Source organism: Oryctolagus cuniculus, chromosome 15, assembly GCF_051225735.1.
Source record: "Oryctolagus cuniculus isolate XC-2025 breed Fujian yellow rabbit chromosome 15, ASM5122573v1, whole genome shotgun sequence".
Taxonomy (NCBI): domain Eukaryota; kingdom Metazoa; phylum Chordata; class Mammalia; order Lagomorpha; family Leporidae; genus Oryctolagus; species Oryctolagus cuniculus.
In genome coordinates, this window is record NC_142881.1 from 2,224,097 (window position 1) to 2,247,500 (window position 23,404).

Sequence of the window (23,404 nt, forward strand, 5' to 3'; positions counted from 1 at the left end):
CGGCTTAGCCGACTGTGCCAGAACACGGGCCTTGGAGCCCTTTTGAAATCTAACTGCAAGTATAGGGGTGTCACTTCCTGGCTCTGTGCTGTGTCCCCTGGTCTGTCTGCTTTTATGCCAGTGCCACTCTGGTTTGATTAATTTTTTGAAAATATTTATTTATTTGAAAATCAGAGAGAGAGAGAGAGAGAGAGGTCTTCTATCTGCTGGTTCACTCCCCTAATAGCCACAATGGCTGGAGCTGCGCTGATCCGAAGCCAGGAGCTTCTTCCGCATCTCCCACGTGGGTGCAGGAGTCCAAGCACTGGGCCCATCTTCCGCTGCTTTCCCAGGCCACAGCAGGGAGCTGATGGGAAGTGGAGTGGCCGGGACACGGAACCGTCACCCGTACGGGGTAGTGGCTTCCCCGGTGAAGGCTTTACCTGCTGTGCCACAGCTGGCCCTGCTTGCTGCTTTTCTTCAAGGTGGTGATGAGGGTGTCTCACCCGGCATCTCCATTGCCGTCGAGTGCGCTAAGTAGGAAGTGGCTTTGCTTTTCCTGTTTGAGAATGCGTGTGCTGGCCAGTGGCTGTGTCATCTGGTGCTGCCTCATGGTCCATTTATGGAGGGCGAGTGGCCGCTGGGCCGTGGCCAGGCCTGAGAGCCATTGCTGTGACCCGCTTGTGTTCATAGTCCCTGGTCTGCGCTGTTCTTAGGGGATGCCCGTCGTGGGGTGGGCATCACCTCCCAGGGCCAGCTGGGCCTGCCCACTGGAGGACGGAGCGCCCTGGGTCTGGTGGAGCTGTGCGTGGAGTGGTCTGGCACAGGTCTGGTGGCCAGGAGTTGAGTGCTGCGCCCTCACTGTGTGACCTGGAGCAGTCACATCCCTGGAGGCTCTGGGAGAGTGGAGGACAAGAGGCCTGCCTGCGGGGTTTGCTGTGGAGCAGGAGTCGGCCGTGTGTGGGGCAGGGCGACCCCGGCCTTGCCTGGAGCAGTGCGGTCAGGCACTCAGCCTCCGCTGGCACTGCCCAAAACCGGAACAGTCCTGGTAACGACGGCACGTTATGGCTGCCGTCACTTCTGTAGAATGTTCTGGGCTCTCTCCCTCTAATTTGGTCCTGTGGATTTGGGACGGATGGAGACTCTCCTTAAGGCATCTGGTCCAGCACGTTCTATAGAGAAAGAAATCGAGGGGAACGGATGCAGCTTAGGGCCCCACGCAGCGGGGGAGGGTCCATGTGCTGACCCTTTAGAGCAGTGGAGGTGGCCTCCCCAGAGCCTGCCCCGGAACCGTCCTTCCCCAACCCCATCTGCAGAGAGAGCTGCTCAGAGCCTGACTTCGTGCCTCTGCTGCCGCGTGCTGGCGGGGCTCCTCTGCCCAGCCTACACCGTGGGCAGCTCCTAGTGGCCATGCCAGCTGCCGCTCCGCACTGCTCTCCCGGCTGCCGTGGAGACGGGTCCACAGGTGCAGAGCTCAGTGCACTGGCTGGGGGTCGTCGCTGGCTGACACTGGGCACCTCTGGTGGCAGCCCCAGGACGCAGCCTGCTCTGCCGGGAAGCTAGGGTTCAGCCTGATCCCTGAGTGCTTCCTGTCTTCCAGGGGCTATGGGTGTGGGGAGGGACAAAGACTTTAGCCCCCTGGCAGGCCCTCTGCTCCCAGAGCTCACAGTTTTGCAGGTGGGGAGTGACTTTGGGGGCGTGGGTGCTGGGCCCGGGTCCAGAGCGGCTCCTGGCCTTGCTGCTGGCCAGGGTGCCACCCCGTGCTTTCACGCCGGCCGTGTGTCTAGCTTCCTGGGCATAGTCTGGTGACAGGCAGGAGTCGACCGACTGCCAGCCCACCTCGAACATGGAGGGTCGGTGCTGGATGGACAGGAAGAGGTGAAGGCCCAGGAGTTAGGTCCAGAAGCAAGGGTTGGCATAAGCCTGGGCCCATCCACGGCCTCCTGATGGCTTGAGAGTCGACCTGGTCCCCATGACCAAGCCGGCCGGGCCTGCCCTTGGGGACACCTGTGGGCAGTGGTGCATCAGTGCCCCTTGCAGGACAGGGAGGAACAGGGCAGGGGACAGAGGGGAGGGCTGGGTGTGCGCTGAGGTCTGGTGGGAGCTCAGGATGAAGTGGCAGGTGGCGGGGCTGGGAGGACAGGGCCGCCTGTGTGTTTGAGGCCTCCTGCATTTGAGGGCACCAACATCCACACCCAAGAAGCTGTGGCCCTTCGTGCACGGGGTCACCCCCTGGCAGGTGCCCAGGAGAGGCAGCAGGTCCACACCACGGCATCCTGTGCCCATCACTTGGTTGGCGCAGAGGCCGTTGGAAGAGAAGCCAGCAGCCTGCTGGCCACTCTGTAGGACGCGACGGGGCCCCTTCCAGGCTGCCCTCTGCTGAGGGGCGCCGGCAGCTGCTGGCCGACTCCAGGGCTCCTGCTCTTGACCCAGGGCAACGTCCAGGGGCTGTTTTGGTTGTGAGCACAGAGGGGAAGGCTTGCTGCTGGCCCTGGTGAGTGATGGCCAGAGACGCTGCTCAGTGTCTGCAGTGCCCAGACGGCCCCGCACACTGAGACCCAGCCCCCCGAGACAGAGACCCAGACCCCCATAGGGAGACCCAGGCCCCCCACCAGAGACCCAGCACCCCACAGACACCCAGCCCCCCAACAGAGGCCTAGCCCTCTCCACAGACACAGAGTCCACTGACAGAGACCTAGCCCCCGCCACAGATATCCAGCTCCCATACAGAGACCCAGCCCCCTATACAGACACCCAGCACACCATAAAGACACCGGCCCCCCTACAGAGACTCAGCCTCCTCCCGCCCCCCCGAGACCCAGCCCCGCAGGAGCAGCGGCTCCAGGCAGGCCGTCAGCCGCCAAGGCTCCCGCGCCGTCCTCGCTGGCGGTCACAGGCGTTTTTCCTCACTGAGGGCAGTCCCCCCTTTGTGTGCTGTTGGTGGCAGTGCTTCCGGGGCTCCTCCCAGAAGCCACAAGGCAGCGGCTTCCTGGTCGTCCCTCCCTGTGCCTGGCTTCCCGGGGGCACTGGGGTCCCCATTCTGAAATCGGGGAACCGGGTTCAGAGGGGCCCCTTCCTCCCTGCCAGCAGCACACCTGGTGCCGTGCGCGCTCCAGGGGCGCCCAGAGATCCCCAGGTGCAGGCGCTGCCCTGGCTCTGGGTTTTGATTCTCCTCCTGCCCGTTTCATTTTCTTCCCGTGTGAAACGAGCCAGGTTCTGGGGAGGCCGCTGAGATTCCGTCCCCTGAGCAGGGTCTGACGGTCCCTGCGGGTCACAGGAGCGGAGGGTGCCAGTGTCACTACCCCCGCCCCCTTGTCTGCCCTGTAGGCTGCACGGCCAGATTTCTCAGGAGTGTGCTGCTGGCCTGTTTGCATCTGCTCTTCCTTCTGCCTTGTTCATTGAGCCACCGGCCTCAAGTTCCCTGCGTTCCGGCCGCTGTGTGGGCCCTCAGTTCACCATGGTGAATCTGGTCCTTGTCCCATAGAGCCTGGACACTGAGGCCACCGGCTCCCAAGGCAGGCCTGGCCCTGGCTTTTAAGTCTGGCCCCGAACCAGCACCTGGGGTGCCTTGTGGTCTTCCCATGTTGGAGCAGGTGCAGTCTGCCCCTTCAGCACAGGTGTCCTGTGCTTCTGGAATGTTCCTCAGGCTTTGTGAGCGGCTGTCATGGGCGCAGAGGGGAGGTGCTGTCCCAGGCATTGAGCACAGTGGAGTGGGCACTCGGGACGTGCTCGTCCCACATCCGAGAGCCTTCTGCAAGCGCTGGCTTTGCGTGCCATCCAGCCCTGCCGGTGCGCATCCTGGGAGGCAGCGGGTGATGGCTCACGTGCTTGGGTCCCTGCCACCGCTGGGGGGACCTGGATGGAGTTCTGGGCTCCTGGCTTTGGCCTGGTCTAGCCCTGGCTGGTGCAGGCGTCCAGTGATAGAAGCCCTTTCTGAAATGTGAAATGTGTAGTGTGGTGCCAGCCTGCAGCAGGCTGTAGTCGGGGGTTCTGGTAGTTGTAGGGTTAGCGTGGTGCCAGCCTGCAGCGGGCTGTAGTCGGGGGTTCTGGTTGTTGTAGGGTTAGTGTGGTGCCAGCCTGCAGCGGGCTGTAGTCGGGGGTTCTGGTTGTTGTAGGGTTAGCGTGGTGCCAGCCTGCAGCGGGCTATAGTCGGGGGTTCTGGTTGTTGTAGGGATAGTGTGGTGCCAGCCTGCAGCAGGCTGTAGTCGGGGGTTCTGGTTGTTGTAGGGTTAGCGTGGTGCCAGCCTGCAGCAGGCTATAGTCGGGGGTTCTGGTTGTTGTAGGGTTAGCGTGGTGTCAGCCTGCAGCAGGCTGTAGTCGGGGGTTCTGGTTGTTGTAGGGTTAGTGCTGTTACCCGTTCTGCCAGTGCTGGCGCCTCCTTGGAGTGAGCCCTGGGGTGCTGTGCCTAAGAACCTCAAGAGCAGGGCTTCACCGCACTGAGTCCCCTGCAGGGCCCTGTTCGTGATGCGGCCATCTCATCTTGGTCTTGGTTTTGGTTTCCTAAACCCAGTGGCTGTTTGTCCTGGCTGGGTTTTCGTGAAGAGCAAGGCTGTCGCAGCAGTGACGCGACACCTGGGTAAGGGGCTCATGAGCCCTGAGCCCCACTCCTGAATGGAAGGAGAGTGATGGGGGTTTTGCTCCTGGGTTTATTTTATTATTTTAAAATTTTAATTTTAACTAGTTTTTTAACAGATTCAATATAGTTCATAGATACAATTGTAAGAATATAGTATTCCCTTCCTCCTCACCTCTCTATCATTCTCTTTCATTTTTTTCTATTTTTTTAAAATATTTTGTTCACTAATTTGAAAGGTAGAGTTATAGACAGAGGCAGAGGCAGATAGAAAACTTCTGTCTGCTGGTTCACTCCCCAAATGGCTGCAACAGCCAGAGCTGGGCCAGGCTGAAGCCAGGAGCCAGGAGCTTCTTCCGGGTCTCCCATGTGGGTACAGGGGCCCAGGCACTTGGGCCATCTTCCACTGCTTTCCCAGGCCAGAGCAGAGAGCTGGATTGGAAGTGGAGCAGCCGGGACTCGAACCGGCGCACATAGGAGATGCTGGTGCCTCAGACGGAGGCTTAGCCTACTGTGCCACAGTGCTGGCCACCTCTTTTGTCTTTAAGAGAACACATTTTAAGTTCACATTACAGTAAAAAGGCTCAATGCTTTACCAGCTAAGAAGTTTGACAAGGAAAAAGCCAATGGCCCCTGGCTTAGCAGGAACACAGGTGAGGGCTGTGCCCAGTGACGGCGTGGACGGAGGCGTGGACCAGGCCGAGGCCGCTCCGGGCTGGCCTCCGCTCCTCAGTTGGCAGTGAGGCCCCTTCCCCCTGGGACGCCTGCGGTTTTTTCCCCTTGGGTCTAGCTGTGGCCTTGCCCCCACCTTGGCAGCTCCCACCCTGCCTCAGCTCCCTGCTCAGCTGTATCCTAGCAGGGCCCCTTTGGGTGGCGCTGATCCCAAGTAGGGCCCAGGGAGACCCAACGCCAGGCCCGAGCCTTCCCCAGGAACTGGGTGACAACCTCTACAGCCAGTGTCCTGTCTTCTGGGACACCGTGGCCACCACCCACCCAGGCACAGCCTGCCTGTCCTCTGAGCCTCCTCCCGGGACCTCCAGCTCCGCTGCTCTCTGGGCCGTGCCTGACTTCCTGAACAACCGGAACACCTTGCCGCGGTAGTGGTTCCTGCGGTGGTCGCCGAGGCTTCCTGGGCTGCGTTCTCGCGCCGAGGGGGCTGCAGAGCGCTTCCTACACAGCCGCTTATTTCACCTTTACTGGGGAGAGGGCAGAGGGGCAGGTGGCGTTCCCATCTCGAAGACAAGAAGACGGAGGCTGGGCAAGGGAAACTGCTTGTGCACCCGCAGAGGTGGTGGTCGGTGCCATGGGCTTGGACTTGGGGCAACTCATTGCCAGCCAGAGAGCTTCCGAACCCGCCCATTTCTCCCCAGCGTTCGCTGCCTGGGGTTTTCTCGAGTATGTGCTGAGCAGCGAGGGCCTGCCTTGCCTCCCGTCCCCTGTGCTGGCCTCTCTCAGCCCCTTCCCCCTCTGAGCAGAGGTTCCTGAGACCCCTCACGTTTCTTGAACCTCGCTGGCTGTGTCTGGAGAGTGGAGGTGATGCCTTTTACGTCCTCTGCGGATATAACCCTGGTTGCTCAATTATGTGGTAGTCGTCTGGGCAGAGGAGCTGGCCCTGGCACCTCCCTGGCGGTGCCCACCCACTGCCCAGCCCAGGAGGAGCCAGGTCCGTGGAGGGCTGAAGCCCCCCTCTGCTGGCCCCTCTCGTGTCTACGCATCTGAGAACGTAACGCAGCCCAAACCTCCAGAGAAGGCGGGGGAAGCCTAAGCCGCCGCGGTTTCAGGTGGCTGTGTGTTTGGTGTTGTGCGGGAAAGTGTCAGAATTTGAATATTTACATAAAATATTGTGCTTTCCTCCAAATGCCCGGCCATCTGTGGGCACAGCTTTGCCGCGCGCCCAGCTGCTGCGCTCCCGGTGCCCATGGCTGCACTTGTGCCGTTAGAACAGACTTCACGGAACGCCTCGCCCTGGACTCCCGGCTCCCCCACCTGACTGCCCCGCATCCTGGGTGGGGGTGGGAGACCCTGTTCCTGCTGGCTTTTGAGGGACAGTTCCGTTACTGTTGGGAGGAGGGAGCCCTCGCTGTCTTGGTACCTGCTCCCCGCCTGGGTCCCAGGCCTCTGCTTTGAAAGGGGGCTGCCACTGGAGACCCTCGGGCATACTCCCCGGTGTGACTGTTGCCCAGATGGTGGCTGCCTGATCCTCTCGCCCTTGCTCCCACCGTCTGCACCAGTGTTGGTGATGAGGCTGGCGCTGGCCTAAGGGGTGAGCACCCTAGGGCTCCTTGGACAGCAGAACAAGACGGTGCCCTGTGTCTGTTTTCTCAAGGCTCTGCCAGCAGCCCTGCCCAGTGTGCTCCCATGTCACAGATGCGCAGATGGAGGCCCCACCCAGCCTCTGTTCCACCCCTCGTGTCCTCTCGGCCACTGACTTTCCCAGTTCTGTCGTGGTGCCCTGGTGACCCCGGGCTTCCTCATTGCCCCCTGGTGCTGCCTGCCCTCCCGTGACACTTGTTTGGGTGTGGGGCCTGATACCTACCTGGTGGACAGAGGCCAGGGTCAGCCGCCACCTCTGAGCAGGGGCCTCCCAGGTTCTCCCACGGAGGTGTGGGCGTGGCATGGCACAGGTGGAGTGGGGGGCTGCCTGCTCTGCTCCCCACATGCAGGTAGACGGGACTTGCCAGGCCCTCCTCACTCACAGGGCTCAGTAGAGCAAGGGCCTTGAGACACAAAGGCCTTCTTGGGTCCTGTTGGGACTGACCCTGCCTCTGGGTGCTCTCCCTGACCCCTCCGTGCCTGGGCTGGGGCCATGTGCATTTTTGTTCCTCTCACTTACTCTCTGTTTGCTAGCAGTCTGGTGTGCATCTTCACTCTGCACTCGTGTGTGTGTGTGTGCACTGTGGGCTGTGTGGGCCACTCTCTGCCCCTTCGTGTGTGTGTGTGTGTGTGTGTGCACTGTGGGCTGTGTGGGCCACTCTCTGCCCCTTCGTGTGTGTGTGTGTGTGTGTGTGTGTGCACTGTGGGCTGTGTGGGCCACTCTCTGCCCCTTCGTGTGTGTGTGTGTGTGTGTGTGTGTGTGTGCACTGTGGGCTGTGTGGGCCACTCTCTGCCCCTTCGTGTGTGTGTGTGTGTGTGTGTGTGTGTGCACTGTGGGGTGTGGGCCACTCTCTGCCCCTTCGTGTGTGTGTGTGTGTGTGTGTGTGTGTGTGCACTGTGGGGTGTGGGCCACTCTGCTCAAGAGGAACTGTCCCATCCCACTGCTCCTGCATCCAGTCTTTAGGGTACCGCCCTGGGAGCACCCACGCCAGCACCATCCTCAGCCAAGGGACGGCCCAGATGCTGTCTGTCCAGACCATGAGATGTATCTTTGGGTGCCTTTGGTCTCCTAGCCGGGCAGAGGTGGCCCCTCTGTCCCTGGAGTCCCCATTGGCCACTGGCCCCAGCCCTTTTGGGTCCCCCCACTCTGGGGCAGATCATCGCCTTGGGACCCCTCGACCTTGCAGCTGCAGGGGTGGCTTCGGAGAGAAGGGGCTCTGCACCGCGTCCCAGCTCTCGTGGAATGCCTAGGCTGACTAGGAGTGGAAGTGCTCGGCTGTAGCTCTGGGAGAGAAGACGGGCACCAGGCCTTGCCGCGGCCACTGCTAGCAGGACCCAGGAGCCTCCCAGAGCCTGGGCAGGTGGGCACCGTGGTATCCTCACACGGACGAGGAAACCAGGGCTGCGAGCCCCTGCCCAGCGTCTAGAGCACCATGCCCGGCGCTGGCCATTCCAGGTCCTGTCCCCTCAGGTGGCATCTGCAGTGCCTGGGGATCTCTCCTGGGCTGCGTCTTGTTTATTTTTAGCAGGAGCACATTTCTGGGAACCGCAAAGCTGCGGGTGTGGGGGTGGCAGCGTCAGGAACCCAAGGACAGGCTCGGAGGAGGCGGGGAAGCCCGGCCGTCCATCACGGGCTCGGGGCCACGTGTGGCTCCACAGGCGCGCGCGCACATCTATCCATGCACAAAAGAAGAGGACGTTGCAGGGCTGGGCGCTCCCTGCAGGCCGCCCGTGCGGTCCACGCAGGAAGTCCCTGCTCCGCCCCGGGGAGCCGCTGGGCGCCGGTAATGACGATGTTTTGTTATCTTCACTCGGCTCCCCTCGCACGCTTGTTAACACGCGCAGCGCCGGTGTCTGACACGGACCCTAACAAGGCCCTCGCAGTCAGCTCGGGGTGCTGCTGTCAGACGTGAGAAGGATGCTCTGTTCCAACAAAGCTGCGCCCCCCCACCCCGCCCCGGACACCCCCTCCCCCAGACACATTTGTTTAAAGATCGGCCTGTCAATTTGTGCATCCACTCGCGGCTTCTGGCTCCTGCACCGTGCTCGTGCTGTTCTCCCCCAACAAGGGGGCCGGCACAAAGCCTCCATTTATCCTGGGGAGAAGTAAACTTCATCGGGTCGACTCGGATGTGTGTTTCAGATGTCACTCGGTGCCGCTTCCTGGTAATGAAACGCCACGTACGGATTCCTCCGCGGGGCTCAGGGGGATTCGGCCCAGTAAAAGAAGAATTCCGTCTTCCTCGCTGTGGCGCACCAGAGTGAGAAGTTTAAAATCCACAATTTATTCAAATATTGATATTTCTACTTGTCAGAAGAGAGGGGCCTTGAAATTTCCACTGAGCACTGTTGTCAGAAGAATCGCAAGAAATGTGTCAGATAATTCATAAACGGAGTTCACTACTGTGAAATCAGTTGGGAACAGGGAAAAATATATTCTTGTCGATGTAGAATAGGGGCAGTATAACAGAAAATAGCACGCAGTCTCCATCATGTCAAGCAAATGCTGCATTTGGGCCAGGTGCGCCTTAAACAGCCCGCTGCCGCCGCTGCAGGGGCGAGGAGACCCCGGAGGTGCGGGGAGCCCCGCCTCGTAGCCTGGGGCCTGCGGGTGGTCCCCTTGCCCCTGGGACCCCTCCTGCCCTGCTGCAGGAGCCAATCTGGAGGTGGCGGCCGGGCGTATGGTCTGCATTAAGGCCCTGCGAAGCTGTGAGGAGCCAGGCCGTGGTCTGGGGCCCAGCGTGAACTCCAGAGGAGCCCTCTGGGGTGCGGCCCCACATCACCCTGCTTGATAGCCAGGCGTGGAGGCCGGGGACCCACACTCAGGAACCCAGCCCACATGGGTGAAGTTCTGGGTGCACTAGGACTGGCCCTGCCCGTGGGTGTTGTGAGTGGCGGGCTGGTCCTCCTGGGAGGCCTGGTGGGAGCCCCCCGTATTGTCACGCAGTTCTTTTCTGGGGAGCCTGCTCTGATGGACACGCACACTGGGCGAGGAGTCCCCGTGACCCAGCAGCTGCGCCGTGGGTTGTGCGTGGGCTGGACGGCAAACCCCTCTCCTTCACAAGGCCTTATTGAAACTCCTGGGCCAACCCTGGTGATTTCCTGGTCTCCCCGGAGACCCCCAGAGCGGCCCCACCTGTGCCTTGGGCTTCACGGCCCTGCGTTCTGATGTAGGAGCCGCTGGCCATCACTTCCTCCCATCCATCATGGGGTCCCATTCGCTGTATTTCTCATGGCCATCGTTTAGCCTGAGTGGTCCTGAGCCACAGGTTCCCTCACTGTCCCTGCTCTCGTGGGAGCCCCCAGCTCACCCCCCACCTAGCTCCATCCTGCCCTCGCCCCAGCCCCCGCGGAGGTGAGCACCTCCTCCTCGCGGCCTGGCGGCTCCCCTCTCCGGGCGGCCAGAGCGGGGTTTAGAAATGAAGTAGAGAGGGGAGGCGTTGGAGAACTGTGGGGAAGGTGGGTGGGCTGGAGCAGAGGAGAGGGGTGCGGGGAGGACGCAGGGCAGGGTCCAGGGAGCTGGCGCTTGGAGAGCCAGGGACTGCCCTCTGAGCCCTTGGCCTGGAGTGTGCCGTGCAGAGACCCCAGGCTGCCTTCCCAGGAGGGCTCGCTGTGTCCATCAGGTCATTGAGAGTGTTCCTCCGGCCTCAGCCAGCCAGAGCGCGGGGCCACGGGGCCTGGGCCTAGCTGGGGGCCCCTCGCCGCGGTCGGGGCAGAGGCCCGTTTTGCCATGCTCTGCAGCACTGACTCATGCTCTGTGGCCCTGAGGAGCGGCCTGGGGGCGGGTGCGGGGCAGTCTGCAGTGGGCAGCCAGCGGTGCTGTCTGTGCAGGTCTGTGAGTGGCTGGCGCTGGGCCCTGGGCCTCCCAGCCGAGCTCCGTGTGGGCGAATCACTCGGTGAGCAGCCTCGGCTGCAGCGCTGCCAGCCCCGTGCCCAGGAGTGGACGTGCGGAGCTGTGGCAGCGGGGGAGCAGCGTGGATACCCTCCCCTTGGACTGAGTGACCCCGCGGGGACAGGTTTGTGGACAGGACGGGAGCTGGGGGCCTGGGGAGGAAGCAGGGCCCCGTCTCAGTCTGGACCGGAGCCTGCTGGAGTTTAATACTGTGAACATCCCCGTCGCTTTAACTGAATCACATAGCCACGGCTTAGGTAGGGTCAGCTACCGGGTGCACCCAGGAGCAGGACAAGTACTGGCAAGACTGCTGGTCGGTGTGGACAGTGGAGCCTTGGCTGGTGGGCCGAGGGCCTTGATTGAGAGCTGCTGCGTGCCTGTGACAGGTGGTGGCCGGTTGTGATTTGGTTCCCTGTGTGTGTGCGTGTGCACGCGCCTATGTAAGGTCCTTCTTACTTGATCTTGATCCTCACTAAGTAGGCGGTGGGAGGCGGGTTGGGCGGTTAAGGTGATGGGTGCTTCTCCCTTCGGGGGTCAGCAGGCCTGCAGGATGCCTCGGGGAGCCCTGCCAAGGCAGGGGGACCCAGGCTTTACTTGGGCAGCGTGCTGGGGCGCGCGCCCACAAAGCCCAGCCCCGGGCGGCTCGTTAGTGGCTCTGCGGCCGCCTCCACGCCTGCCTGCCCGCCGGCCGCCGGCTCCTCTGTGCGTGGCGTTCCCTGTCTGCTGTCATCGGCCTGAGCGGAGCCGGGTCCTGACAGCGAGAGGTAAACGCTGCCCGCCTGAATCCCCCATTAACTTTGTGAGGCGTATTGATTTCTTGTAAAAATAATGCTATTGACAGGGCTTCCAGGAGTAATTGTTTCCAGAGCACAGAGGTCAGCGCCAGGGAAGGCCTGAGAGCTGGGCTCTCAGAGCCTGGAGCCCAGGGGACCGGGGGCCCCTGAGAGCTGAGGGTCCCCGCTGGCACCGGGCTGGAGCCGCCGGCCCGCCAGCCTCGGGGACCACCTTCCACGGGACGTTTTCCTGGCCTGACTTCCGGAGCTGGCTGGAGTTGCCCTTGGGCTGGTTTTTAAGGCTCAGCTGCTGATCCACAGGCGGCTCCCCAGGCCTGGGCAGTGAGCGCGCCGGGACCCTCGGAGTGTGTCTGTGCCCGCCTCCTTTTCCAAGTGCATGGTGGAGTAGGGGGCTCCTGGGGGCGAGGGCCCTCTGGAGGCTGCCTGAACACGGGCCGGGCCGTCACAGTGGCTTCCGATGGTCGGGGGTGTCTGTGAGCCGCCCGCAGTTTGGCATGGCCTTGGATTCTGCCGCAGACGGCTGTGCCCAGTGCCCAGCAGACTCGTGGAGATACACGGGGCTCCAGGCACTGGCATTTCCAGTCCTGAGAAAGAGGAGGAGAGAGCCACAGGAATCCTGTCCCAGGAGCCAGCCAAGAGGCAGGATAACTTAATTCAGAGAGAAAATCTTAACAACTTGTGCCTAAAATCAGACCGGGCAGGCGATTTCCACGTCCTAACCCTGACTGCGCTTTTCCTGGGGAACACACACTTCCAGTTTATCCAGAAGCAGAAGCTGTTTCTTAAAGGGGTAGCTGTACTCTGTGGACTTTGAGTAGACTTGGGGTCCTATGCCGTGGCTGCCCGTGGTGCGCTCTTCTCCCCGATGGCACCGGCCTGGGCCTCGCGCCGTGCGTCCTGGGTGGGAACGGAGCTCATGACCCTGCATGTGCACCGTTTAGTGGCCCAGGCTGGCGCTGTCTTCCCACAACGAGGGAAACCTGATCACACCGCTAACGAACTGCAGCGCTGGGTTATCAATTAGCCGGGCGCGGCAGCCCATACTGGCTTTGTGCGAGTTTTTTTGGCGGAGTTGGTTTGTGTCACTCAGGGAAACTGTTCAGGTGCAGCTCCATCTCCTGCGGGCCAGTCCCCTCCAGCGCTGTTTAGAATGAGATTTGTGTTCACCCTAATCCAATAACCACTGCCCAGGACGGCCCGCGTGGCTCTGCTGGGAACCAATGTCCAAGCTTGTAGCAACATCTAATGGGTATTTAGGTGCAAACTAGCTGTGAAGTGTTAAATATTTACATGTGGAATGCCAATAGTAATTGTCCACTTTATCTGAGCTAGCCTAGGGAAATGTCTTATTTGTTTCCATGTTACTTCAATAAACAGAAAGCTGGAAAATCCTCCCGCTAGTTCTTGGGGGCTTAGAATTAATAAAGCCAGGCAGTATAAAATATGTGCTCTGGGGTTTTGAATGATCACTTCTGCACCAGGTCATATAATACGGCTTTAACTCCATGTGGCCTGTCTATTAAGCAAGACAGGATGAGCCTCACAAATAATAAAAAATATTTATGCTTTTCTTAGTGATACTAACAAGGTAACATATCAGAGGAGAAATGGCAGGAGAAGAATAAGGTAACTGTGCCTTATGAATTCACGGCTCAGTGGGGTCCCGGCCGGCTCCCATAAACACCCTGGGATTCTCTGCTCAGGACTGCTCTTCTTCCGCAAATGGTGTCTTTCGCTTTTTGTTTGTGAAATCTGAAGTGTCGTAAATGCCTCCGTCTCATCTATATTTGATAGTTAATATTAGTCTCAGCCAGAGAAGTGCACTTTACATGCGACAGCGTGCGATTACCTGAGAGTGTTATTGCAAAGGAAAAAATCAATACCGATTTATAATTCACGATCGCAGTCTATCAGATTTTAGGGCTCTCTATCCAGTCACATTAATTTTTTATTATGATTGACTGAAACGGAAAGATTTTTAACATGTTTCGCTGTTATTTATTCGACCTTAATAATTAAATAAACCTTAATTGGCTGTATTTCGAGGCGTCTCGGCGCTGGGCCAGCCAGGGTTGGGGGGACCATGCATTATTCATGCCAGAGCACCTCACCTAATCTGCTGGGGCGGCTCGGGGAGGGGCTGCACCGCGACCCTCCCCCGGCGCGAGAGCGGTGGATTTGGCCGTCACCTGGGCAAATTCTGTTCGTCAAGGTGTGCATTATCAGTAACACCCGGAGAGGCACCGTGAGCGATTTCTGGGGCAGGGTACCTGTGCGAAGCTGTGCTCAGCGGCTAAAAATCTTGATTAATGAGGCCACGGGCCCCGCTGTACGGAGGCTGCGGCGGGGACGCCCTCACCGAGGGTCTCCCGATTGCTGGTTAACAGGTCCCTTTGAAAGGTGATTGACAGATGGAAAATTGCACTTTCAAATTTCATCCGTATTCATTTCAGTTGTTCTTCGACGTGTCAGCCGCTTCCCCCTTCCCCGGCAGGCCAAGGCTGTATACATTAGCTGTTTCCACTGTGGAAAAAGCGGGAAGACAATCCCGCCTTTGAGCACTCTGAAGGAAAATCAATCATGTCATAAGTGAGAAGTATGGATAAGTTTGAACTGTGGCAACTCCCATCATTTCATTTCTGGCCACGCTGGTGGGTTTCTGCGTGTGCAGGGCTGCGCGGGGCTGCCCCGGCTGCGGGAGGAATCAGAAGTATAATGGGGTTGGGCTGCAGGGGAAGTGGTTTTTTCCCTGGTATTTGTCAAGTAAGTTTCTCATGGCACCGCGCAGAAGGAACATCAAACGCTGAGATTATATGCACTGGACGTTTTGACAGAAGGGGAAAAAGCCTGCGTTGACTGTGACAAGGCCCCCCACCCCCCTTCTCAATCAGGACTTCCTGCTCTTAGCAGCGGCTGGCGTGCGTTTCTGGACAAGAGCCCAAGGAGAGGGCTGTCCAAGGAGAGGGACCCCTTCCCCCAAAGGTGGCAGTGGGGCAGAGGCCCCGCCCACCTCCCCACGGCCCCACCCCGGGCGCTGGAGGGGTTGGAAGCGGCCTGATCAGATCCGTACCTAACGCTGAGCGGGCGTCGTTTTATATTGGAAATGCTGTGAAGACTGGGAGACAAACATGTTGCAATTCCGCAATCTTGTTCTTAATATTATTGAAAGAGAGCTCTTCTTGGCAGTAATAAATTTAACACAAAAATCAAATACAAAACAAATTTATTCTTCCAGAGCTGATGCCCCAGTCATTTCTTTCTTGTCTTGCATTAAGCTTTAAAATCAACTGTCACTCCCTATCGATTGCATCTGAATTGTTATCTATATTTCTCAAAAGCACTCTTGACAGTTAATACAGTGTAAATTATAATCTGGGGAAATGCTGCAGTGTTTGCCAGCAAATTGCTCAGGTTCTGAATAAGGCTGCTTTTATTCGCCATTCTTTTCTTGTGGCCATCCATTCTAGGAGGGATCATTCAGGCCAAATTATTCTAAATTTACGCCCGGCTAGTATGTAAATCATATTGTGGAAATCACTTCTGGAATCGCTCTAGAATGTGAAGCAGGGTCTGAGAGTCTGAGCAGAGCATTAATGAAGCAAATATCACCTCAGGGGCCCAGCCCCCAGGGCGGCCTCGGGAGGGGGGTCCCGGGGCGGCTCCCTTCCCTGCCGCCGTCTTGTCACTGAGTCCCCAGGCCCCCTGGGAGTGGCAGGAGCCTGGGGCCGTGAGTGCTGCTACGGACGTGGGGTGTGGGGTCCCCGGGTGATGCTCGTGGAGGGTGAGAGAAGACAAGGGTTGCCCCCGGAGAGACCCAGTGTCTCCCTGGACCAGTGCCGGCCAGTGGACAGTGGACAGAGCGCAAGCAGAAACGGGAGCCGGCGGTGCCGATTTCAGTTTCCTGGTAGCGACACTCGCAAATCAAAAGAAACAAGGGACATTAATGTTAATAATTATGAAATGTAACTCCGTCAGCCCAAGGATGCGGATTTCACCCTGCAGCCAGTAGAGGAGCCACCGAGACGGCTTGAGTTCTTCTCGCTCCCTAAGTTTTGGAATCCAGTATGGGCTGGACACGCACGGCGCCTGTCCACCAGGACCAGCCAGCCAGGGCCCATCAGGGCCAGGATAGGGCCATGCTCTCCCTCAGGCCTCCAGCCCCCGTCAACAGAAGGTCAAGGGCAGAGAGGCACTGAGGGCACAGCCCCTGGGACTGGAGTCCCCTTGAACCTGAAGGGCGCATCCGTGCAGGGACGCGCTCACCCTGGGAGGCGCAGCCTTGCTCTGTCTCCTGGGCGTGGGGAGGGGGTCCTTGCATTATGGATGAGTCTGACTGTTCTTCAGGAATGTGTCGTCATTCTAAGCTTGTGTCTGTTCCCTACTCCATGGGAACACGTGGTTTCCATAGAGGGAGCTGGTCCTGTAACAGTGCAAGCATCCACTTATTCATGCAAGATGTATCCATTGAATAACCGTTAGTTTGAGGTAAGGTGGTTGGAATACTCTCCCTGTCCTAAGGGATGGAAGGATGTATAGATACAGATGGATCTGTGTGCCTGTCAGTGAATTTATTTCATATAGAACTGTCTAAATTTCAGCCTTTCCCTATCCATCCATTTACCCGCCCATCCCTTGTTCCGGACCCCTTATACCTCCCGTCTCTTTTTTTAAAAAAAGATTTATTTATTTGAAAGGTAGAAGAGAGAACACCCCTTCCACCATCTTGTTTAATCCCCAGATGGCCACAGTGGCTGGAGCTGGACCAGACCAGACCAGACCAGAGCCGGGAGCCGGGAGCTCCATCCTGGGTGGCAGGGGCCCAGGATTCAGGCCATCTGCTGCTTTCCCAGGCACATTAGCAGGGAGCTGGATCTGAAGCAGAGCAGTCCGGCCTCGAACTGCTGCTCTGACACAGGATGCCAGCACTGACACAGGATGCCAGCACGGCACTCGGTGGCCTCTCGCTGGGCCACCCTGCTGCCCTCTCCCCACCAGGCTGCTTGGCAGGAGGTAGGAGGAATGATTACGAATAGAGAGTTTTGGGGAGTGACGACTCTGGGTGTGAGTCACAGGACGGGGAAGAACATGAACTCCTGAGCAGGACAGAAGGAAGCTGCCTGCATGCCTGGCTCTGATTCTGTGTTGTCCTTGACCAGGGACGAGAGATGCTGCCGTGGTCTGGCGTCCTGTGGACCCTCTTCCAGGAGTGGCCACGACCATCCTGCGCTAGAGCAAAGGCAAGGGAGCAGGGGCTTAGCCGACGGTCACTCGGCTGGTTCTGGCTCAGTTTCTCAGCCTCGCATTGAGCCTGATGGGCAGCTCACGATGGTCCCCCAAGTGGCTTCTGCAGCCAAGAAGCTTACGCTAACGAGTCCTCCCTGGGGCCCTGCCGCCGTGGACGCCCACGGCAGCAGGAAAGTGCCTCTGAGCACCTGGGAGAGGTGCTCTCAGCCCGCTCTGGGGCCGCACGCCCCACCCACCCCTGATTTTGAAGCTGCTCCTTTGAGAAGCCATTAGGAAGTGGTCCACTACGTGTTTTTAAGACAGTGGGCCGGGATCTCTGAAGTGCATTTCCTCATGCGGTCGGTTCAGCACTGGACGATTTGATACTGTGCAGTGGGATTGGCCTGAGCTCTGTGAGGGTGGGATGCTAACTCTCTCGTCTCGTTATGATGACATTTAGCACAGAGTACACTAGACGGACCCACGCGTGAAGAGTGCGTGGCGTAGAAGATGCCTTGCTTATCCCTGGCAAGGGGCTCTCGGTCCAGGGCCCTCGACACCAAAGGGCCTTCCAAACATCACTGGAAAATCAGCCCTGTCATCTTGATGTTGGCCCTTGCTTGGCATACAGAGTCGCCCCCACGAGAGTGGGAATCCACCATCGCCGTCCAGCCGGGCTCTTCTGCTGTGGGCTGACAACGCAGCTGTCGGGGAGATGCACACACCCCTCTCTGGCTTCCTTCGAACCCTAGACTGTCTTGTTCTCTGCCTGTGGTTGCTTCTGGGACTTGCGGGCGTTTTTCAGTCCGCATCCTGGAGGACTCTGGTGCTGAGTTCACAGAGCAGCCCTTGTGCGTCTTAGGTGCTTCCAGGGTCCGGCAGGAGGCCACTGTCTCCGGCTGTGCAGGGCATTTGCAAGGGCTCAGCAGGCCCGTGGCAGCTTGTGCAGGAGGGGGAGGGGCTCCGGCGGCTTCTCTGGCCCTGCCCGGGTGCCCCTTCCCGCACAAGCTCTTGCTGTGTAGAAGTCCTGTGTGTCTTGTTTCATTTTAATGCATCAGTGACCCAGGGGCTCAGGTTATAGGAGTTGTTGTTGCAGACTTAGTTACACTCCCATAAAGATCTCACGAAGATGCTGTAACACACGAACAGCCCTTGCTTAATACGCTGTCATTGTCACCAGGTAAGACCTGACTCTGGCACAGACGGGGAAGGTGGTTACTGAGAAATAACTACTGCCTGTGGGCCGATGTTTGGGGCTTTGCAGAATCTCGTGCTGTTGGCCGTTGTGACCTTGTTCTGAGCAGTCCCCTTCCAGCGCGCCGTGCCTCTGAGGGCAGCCACCACCCCGCTCCCCTAGTCGGCTCTCACTGAAGCGTTCGCCACACCCGTGGAGTACCCATGGGGTTGCCTGCCTTGGAGTCGGCTTGACCATTCAGCCACCACGCCGGGAAAGGTAGATGAGGTATTGAACCATGGCTCTAAAAAGGCAAGAAAGAAGACAAATCCCGCCCGGGAGGTTCCTGTGCCTCCCCAGCCAGGGGCTGTAGGGGACACCCCCCACCCCGGCCGCAGGGTGGCAGGCACTGCGTGTGGCTCCAGAGGAGGGGAGTGGCCCGGAGCTTCAGGGCTAGAAGAGGTTGACAGTCGCTGCCTCCATAGGTGTGGCATTGGGTGTTGGGGGGTCACGGAGCCGGTTCGGAGCGGGGTCTGGCGTGGAGGAGGCTCCGCGAGCCACAAGGCTGCGGTCGGCCGCGCTGTGCTCTTCCATCTGGCCACGCTGGTCGGGAAGCTGCGGTGGGGTGTGAGCCCTGCTGTCAGCTGGGGGTCCCCAACTGTGCGCTCAGCCCTTGCACGGAGGCCCACCCCAACTCATTAAACCAGAGCGAACGGCAGCGAGGGCGCCACTGTGCGATTTTAATATTTGGTGCATGTGACAGGATCATTTTAGTGATTTGCAGGATTTATCTCCTCTTAAAAGTACTGCCTAAGGCTACTCTAATTGGTAGGAAAGCAAATTCCCTCTTCTCCTCCTGTCAGTCTTTGTTTTATTTACTGAGAACTGCCGAAACCTATTTACACAATAATGAGGATAAATCACCAGGATGCTTTCCACACAAAGAGGAATGTGGGGGACTTGAAAGCTGTACAATTAAAACAAAATTCCAGATATTCCTGAAGTGGTGTGTGTAGTTAGGGAGAGCAAAATAAAATTAAGACAAATGGTAGGATCGCACCCTGGGCCGCTCAGGAAGCTAATCAGGATCCGAATTCTAGAGATATTTTATGATGGGCAATTTCACTTGAAATGGCGATGAAGTAAATGCCTGTGAGTTACCATCAATATTTGTAATAAAAATAAACAATCATGCATTCCTCTAGCCTGCAAATAGACAGGGCGAGTTTAGGCGTCATAATTATGGCATTGCCGGGGTGGTGGTACGTCATGTGACTGTCGGCAGAGCGTTCCCAGCCTGCGGCTCGTTCCCAGCCAGGGGGCCACGGCCACTTGGTTGAGACACTCCAGACCTACTTGACTGTCTGACCCGGAAGGATCCACTTATTCAGATGTCAAGAGCGGCCTGCGTCTGAGAATGGTTCTTGTTGGAGGGCGTGCCCCAGAGAGACTCGGCAGCCGACGGAGTCGGGCAGAACCTGCCCTGAACTTGGCTCTCGTGGGTGCTGGGTTGGTGCCTCCTCTCCGGTGGCCCCCACAGCCCTGAACTTGGCCCTTAGAGTGTTGGGCTGATGCCTGATTTCATTGATGACCCTTGAACCTGGCCTTTCTGGGCGTTGGGTGGGCGTGGTTTTAGTGGTTCCCAAGACCTCTAGGTTTGCCTGGAACCTCGGCAAGCCCAGTTGCCCTGGGTGGAGCCCTGGCCTCACGCAGAGGTGGCCCCGCTGGATTGCCTGTGGAGGAGAGGGGCAAATCTTCAGGAGGTCCGAAGGGGCCAGCAGCAGGGACATGCGGGGGCTCTCCCCGTGCAGCGTGCACCCCAGGAACGGTCACCCTGACTGCAGCACTGGGAGGCTGCTTGGGGAACGGGACTTTCTTTCCTCTTTCTTCATTTTCTTTCTTTCTTTCCTTTTTTTTTTTTTTTTAAGATTTATTTGTGAATTTGAAAGGCAGAGTTAGATCTTCTGTCCTCTGGTTCATTCCCCAAATGGCTGCAACGGTCAGGGCTGAGCCATGCCGAAGCCAGGAGCTTGGAGCTTCATCCGGGTCTCATATTGGTGCAGGGGCCCCGGCACGTGGGCCGTCTTCTGCTGCCCTCTCCGGCGCATTAGCAGGGAGCTGGATGGGAAATGGAGCAGCCGGGGCTTGAACCGGCGCCCATCCAGGATGCCTGTGTCGCAAGCAGCAGCCCTACCTGCCATGCCACAAGGTCCGTCCTGGGAAATAGGATTTTTCTAATGAAAGAGGTTTGTGTTGAAAGTGCTAAGAATTGGAGTCCTGCTGGTACTTGGTGGGTCCAGCATGCAGGAGGTAGGAGGGGTGGTCTCAGACTGGCCGTTGCCTCCCTGTGGTCCAGCCCTGCCAAGCCTCTGCCACCCCTCGGGGCTGCACCGACGTCCCCGGGACCTTGCTGGGGCCTGCTGGGGAGTCTCTGGCCGCTGTGCTGCTCTGCCTCCCCCGCTCGGTCCGTGCCCTGCTCCTGGGCTGTGACACAGCCGCTTCCCTCGCATCCTGACAGCTTAGGTGATGGCTGCTCACTTATCCCGGAAAAAAATAATTCACATAAGCAGATTTTAGCACATTTACCAGGTCTTTTAACTTCATCTGACACTGTTTGGATGGGAGATGAGAGAAGTATATTTTTTATATCCCAGGGGAGTTAGTTTATGATGACTCTTTCAAGGTGAATATTGGCATTTATTTAGCCTGAGCAGAAAATAAAGAAGAACATATAGAGGCAGGGACATAGAAACGCCAGAGTCAGCAAATAGTATTTTATTTTGTTGCTTTGAATTGCTATCCCTCAAACACAGCTAAATCTAAGTTAATTTAAAGTTTCTCTTGAGGAATTCGTATCAAATTAAAGTGTTCTTCCACGCTGATGACAGGCGCAGGGGCACACCTGAATCTCCTCCAGATGACGGTCTGTTTTCACAGTCTCGTAAGATTTGCCTTCGTGGACCTTATTCCACTGTCTTTGAGAGAAAATTAATTTAGCTAATGACAGCTCAGACTAAAACATCAATCAAAGGAAGAGAGAACTAACACGGCAATGGCTGAAGAGAGTGGCGTCAGAGGCCCGCACCTGCCCTGGGGCTCGGCCCCCACGGCCCGGCCTGGCCCGGGAGTGTGGCCCAGGTGCGACCACACCGGCACACCTGCCTCCGGGCCTGTCTCCCGCGCTCTGCAGGCGTACTTGGGGGTCGGCGTTCTCCCACCGGCGCGGGGTCGGGGGAGATCTTTCGGACACAGGGCTCTGGCCTCTGCCTCGTGCTCTCCTTGGACGTCGGCCGTCACGAGGCGGGGCCCCGAGGAGCACGGGTCCCCCAGCTCCGCCGCATCCCCCTCTGTTGCCCTCGAGAGATGCCAGTGGGTTGTTCGGGACACTTGGGGCGCCCTCGCTGGCAGTCGCCCACGCCGCCTCTGCTTTCGTGGGGCCGCCTTGCTGGTGCTGACTCGTTTGTGAGTGATGGGGCGGAGGACATTTGCTATCAGAAGCTCACAATGTAGCTCTTAATAAAAGATTAAACAAGGAAGGGAGGCAGCGTGGGTTTCTGACGCACTGCTGATAAGGCGCCCGGATCCGCGGCTGCGAGGAGGCAGGAGCGCGACAGTGACAGATGCTGAGTGGGGGCGACGGGCACGTGTTGCTCCTCGCACGGTGACGCGCAGCCGTGTGGAAAATCTGCCCGCAGAACTTTCTGCAGATCCGACGCTGGAAGTGCCTCCTCCTCACTCGAGGCTTTACGTTATCCGGGGACGGGAAATTAATAGACACGCAGGAGTGACGCCGGCCCGGCCGGGCGGCCCTGCTGCAGGGGAGGTGCAGGCGGTACCTGGGCGCTGGGAGGAGGTGCAGGCAGCTGTCAGTTTGAGAAATGAGGGGTCTGAGAGGCTGGGCCCAGCTTGGCAGATGTGCAAGACGAACAGGGAGCATATTGATCAATTAAATATGCAAATACGTCAGCAAGGAAAGACAGAGATAAATAAACTGACAGCGGCATCAGACTGCACATTAATGATTCGATGAAGTGCCCATCCCGACAGTTTAGTTTTAAATAAATGCTACTTTACCAAAGTCAGTTTGCAGCACAGTTACTGACTTGGCTGGGGCAGGGGAAGCCAGCGGTTCTGGCCGGGCAGCTCCCACCCTGGGGTCCTTCTGGGAAGTGGCCTGCAGTCCCGGGAGCAAGGGGAGGAGTTCAGGTTTCCCGGTGACAATAGCCCACCGATACCCCATTGTTCACCGACTTTTTCAGGCTGTTTCTATATCCTTTCCTTTCTCAGCCGCCCCAAAGAAAGCCTGATTGTTTCCGACCAGACTTTGCCTGCGGTCCCTTGCCCGCGGTGAACCCCGTAAACCCGGGACCCCAGATTGGATTTCACTCCTGCGCCGCTGACCTGGCTGGGCACGAACGGCACCTTTTGTCCACGACTTTTACTCTGTGAAAGGCACCTAATTATGACTTAGCTCTTCAGACTAATGAAATTATCGTCTTGTTCTCTTGCCTCTGTACTGTTGTCAAGACTTTGAAACATGATCGTTTAATTACTGACACCTACTGTAGCTCATTTTATGCATGCAGAGCTAGAAAATGCTTGTCTCTGGGAGTCCGACAGGAGCGCCGCTCTGCCCTTTTGGCTGCGTGTGTAAAGTGCTCTTTTCATATGAAAATTTAATACAGCAACGGGTCAGCCTGGGCTCTCCTCCGCTAGGCAGCCCCGGCTCCGTCATTTATAACAGAATTATTTGAAATTCCTAGCCAGGAAAAGGGCAGAAATGCAGCATTTCGAGGATGCGGGAACAAAACCCCAACAAAGTTCACTGCTATCTGCCTCCGGCCGCCATGTACTTGGGCGGCCACGAGCGGCCCCGTCACAATGCACGTAGGAAAGTAAGATGTCATTTAAAGAAACTGGGGAAAATATTCAGACTTTGACATTTGGGCTGTTTTTCCACTCTGATAACATCAAAACTTGTACTTCTTGATAATGCATAAGAGAATGTCAGCTGTCAGTCAGGGCTCCGAGGAAGGCACAGTGGGGCAGGGGCAGACACAATGGGTGCCCGAGGAAGGCACAGTGGGCAGGGCAGACACAATGGGTGCCCGAGGAAGGCACAGTGGGCAGGGGCAGACACAATGGGCGCCCGAGGAAGGCACAGTGGGCAGGGGCAGACACAATGGGCGCCCGCAGGAACAATTGCGGACTTTGCCTCGCAAATAAAGGGTCGTGGATTCGGTTCCTTCCGTGTTTCTCCAGGAAGTTCCCGCATTGCTGGTGGCCCCTTTTAGCTCTGCCTGCACCCGCTCCCGCTCCATCTAGGGGGATCCAGTGGGCAGGAGAGTGTGGATATGGGGGAAGGGGTCGTGCACCCCAGGGCTCCACAGCGCCCCCTTCTGGGGAGGGCGGCACCTGCGGGCTCCGCTCTGGTCCCTAAAAGGTGCTGGGGTGGC

At 58.2% G+C, this 23,404-nt stretch overlaps 1 protein-coding gene across 14 annotated transcripts in view; it reads left to right on the forward strand.

Annotated features, from left to right (window-relative positions):
* The window catches only part of EBF3 (EBF transcription factor 3), a 124,179-nt gene that overhangs the window by 40,534 nt on the left and 60,241 nt on the right, over positions 1–23,404 (forward strand). Inside the window, exon 1 of one of the 14 annotated variants that reach the window (XM_089313806.1) lies at positions 10,841–10,881. The exons of the other annotated variants lie outside the window; for them this stretch is intronic. The gene's annotated coding sequence lies outside the window, so the exon portion shown is untranslated. Of the gene's footprint in view, positions 1–10,840; positions 10,882–23,404 lie in introns of those variants that run through there. 14 annotated transcript variants of the gene reach the window in all.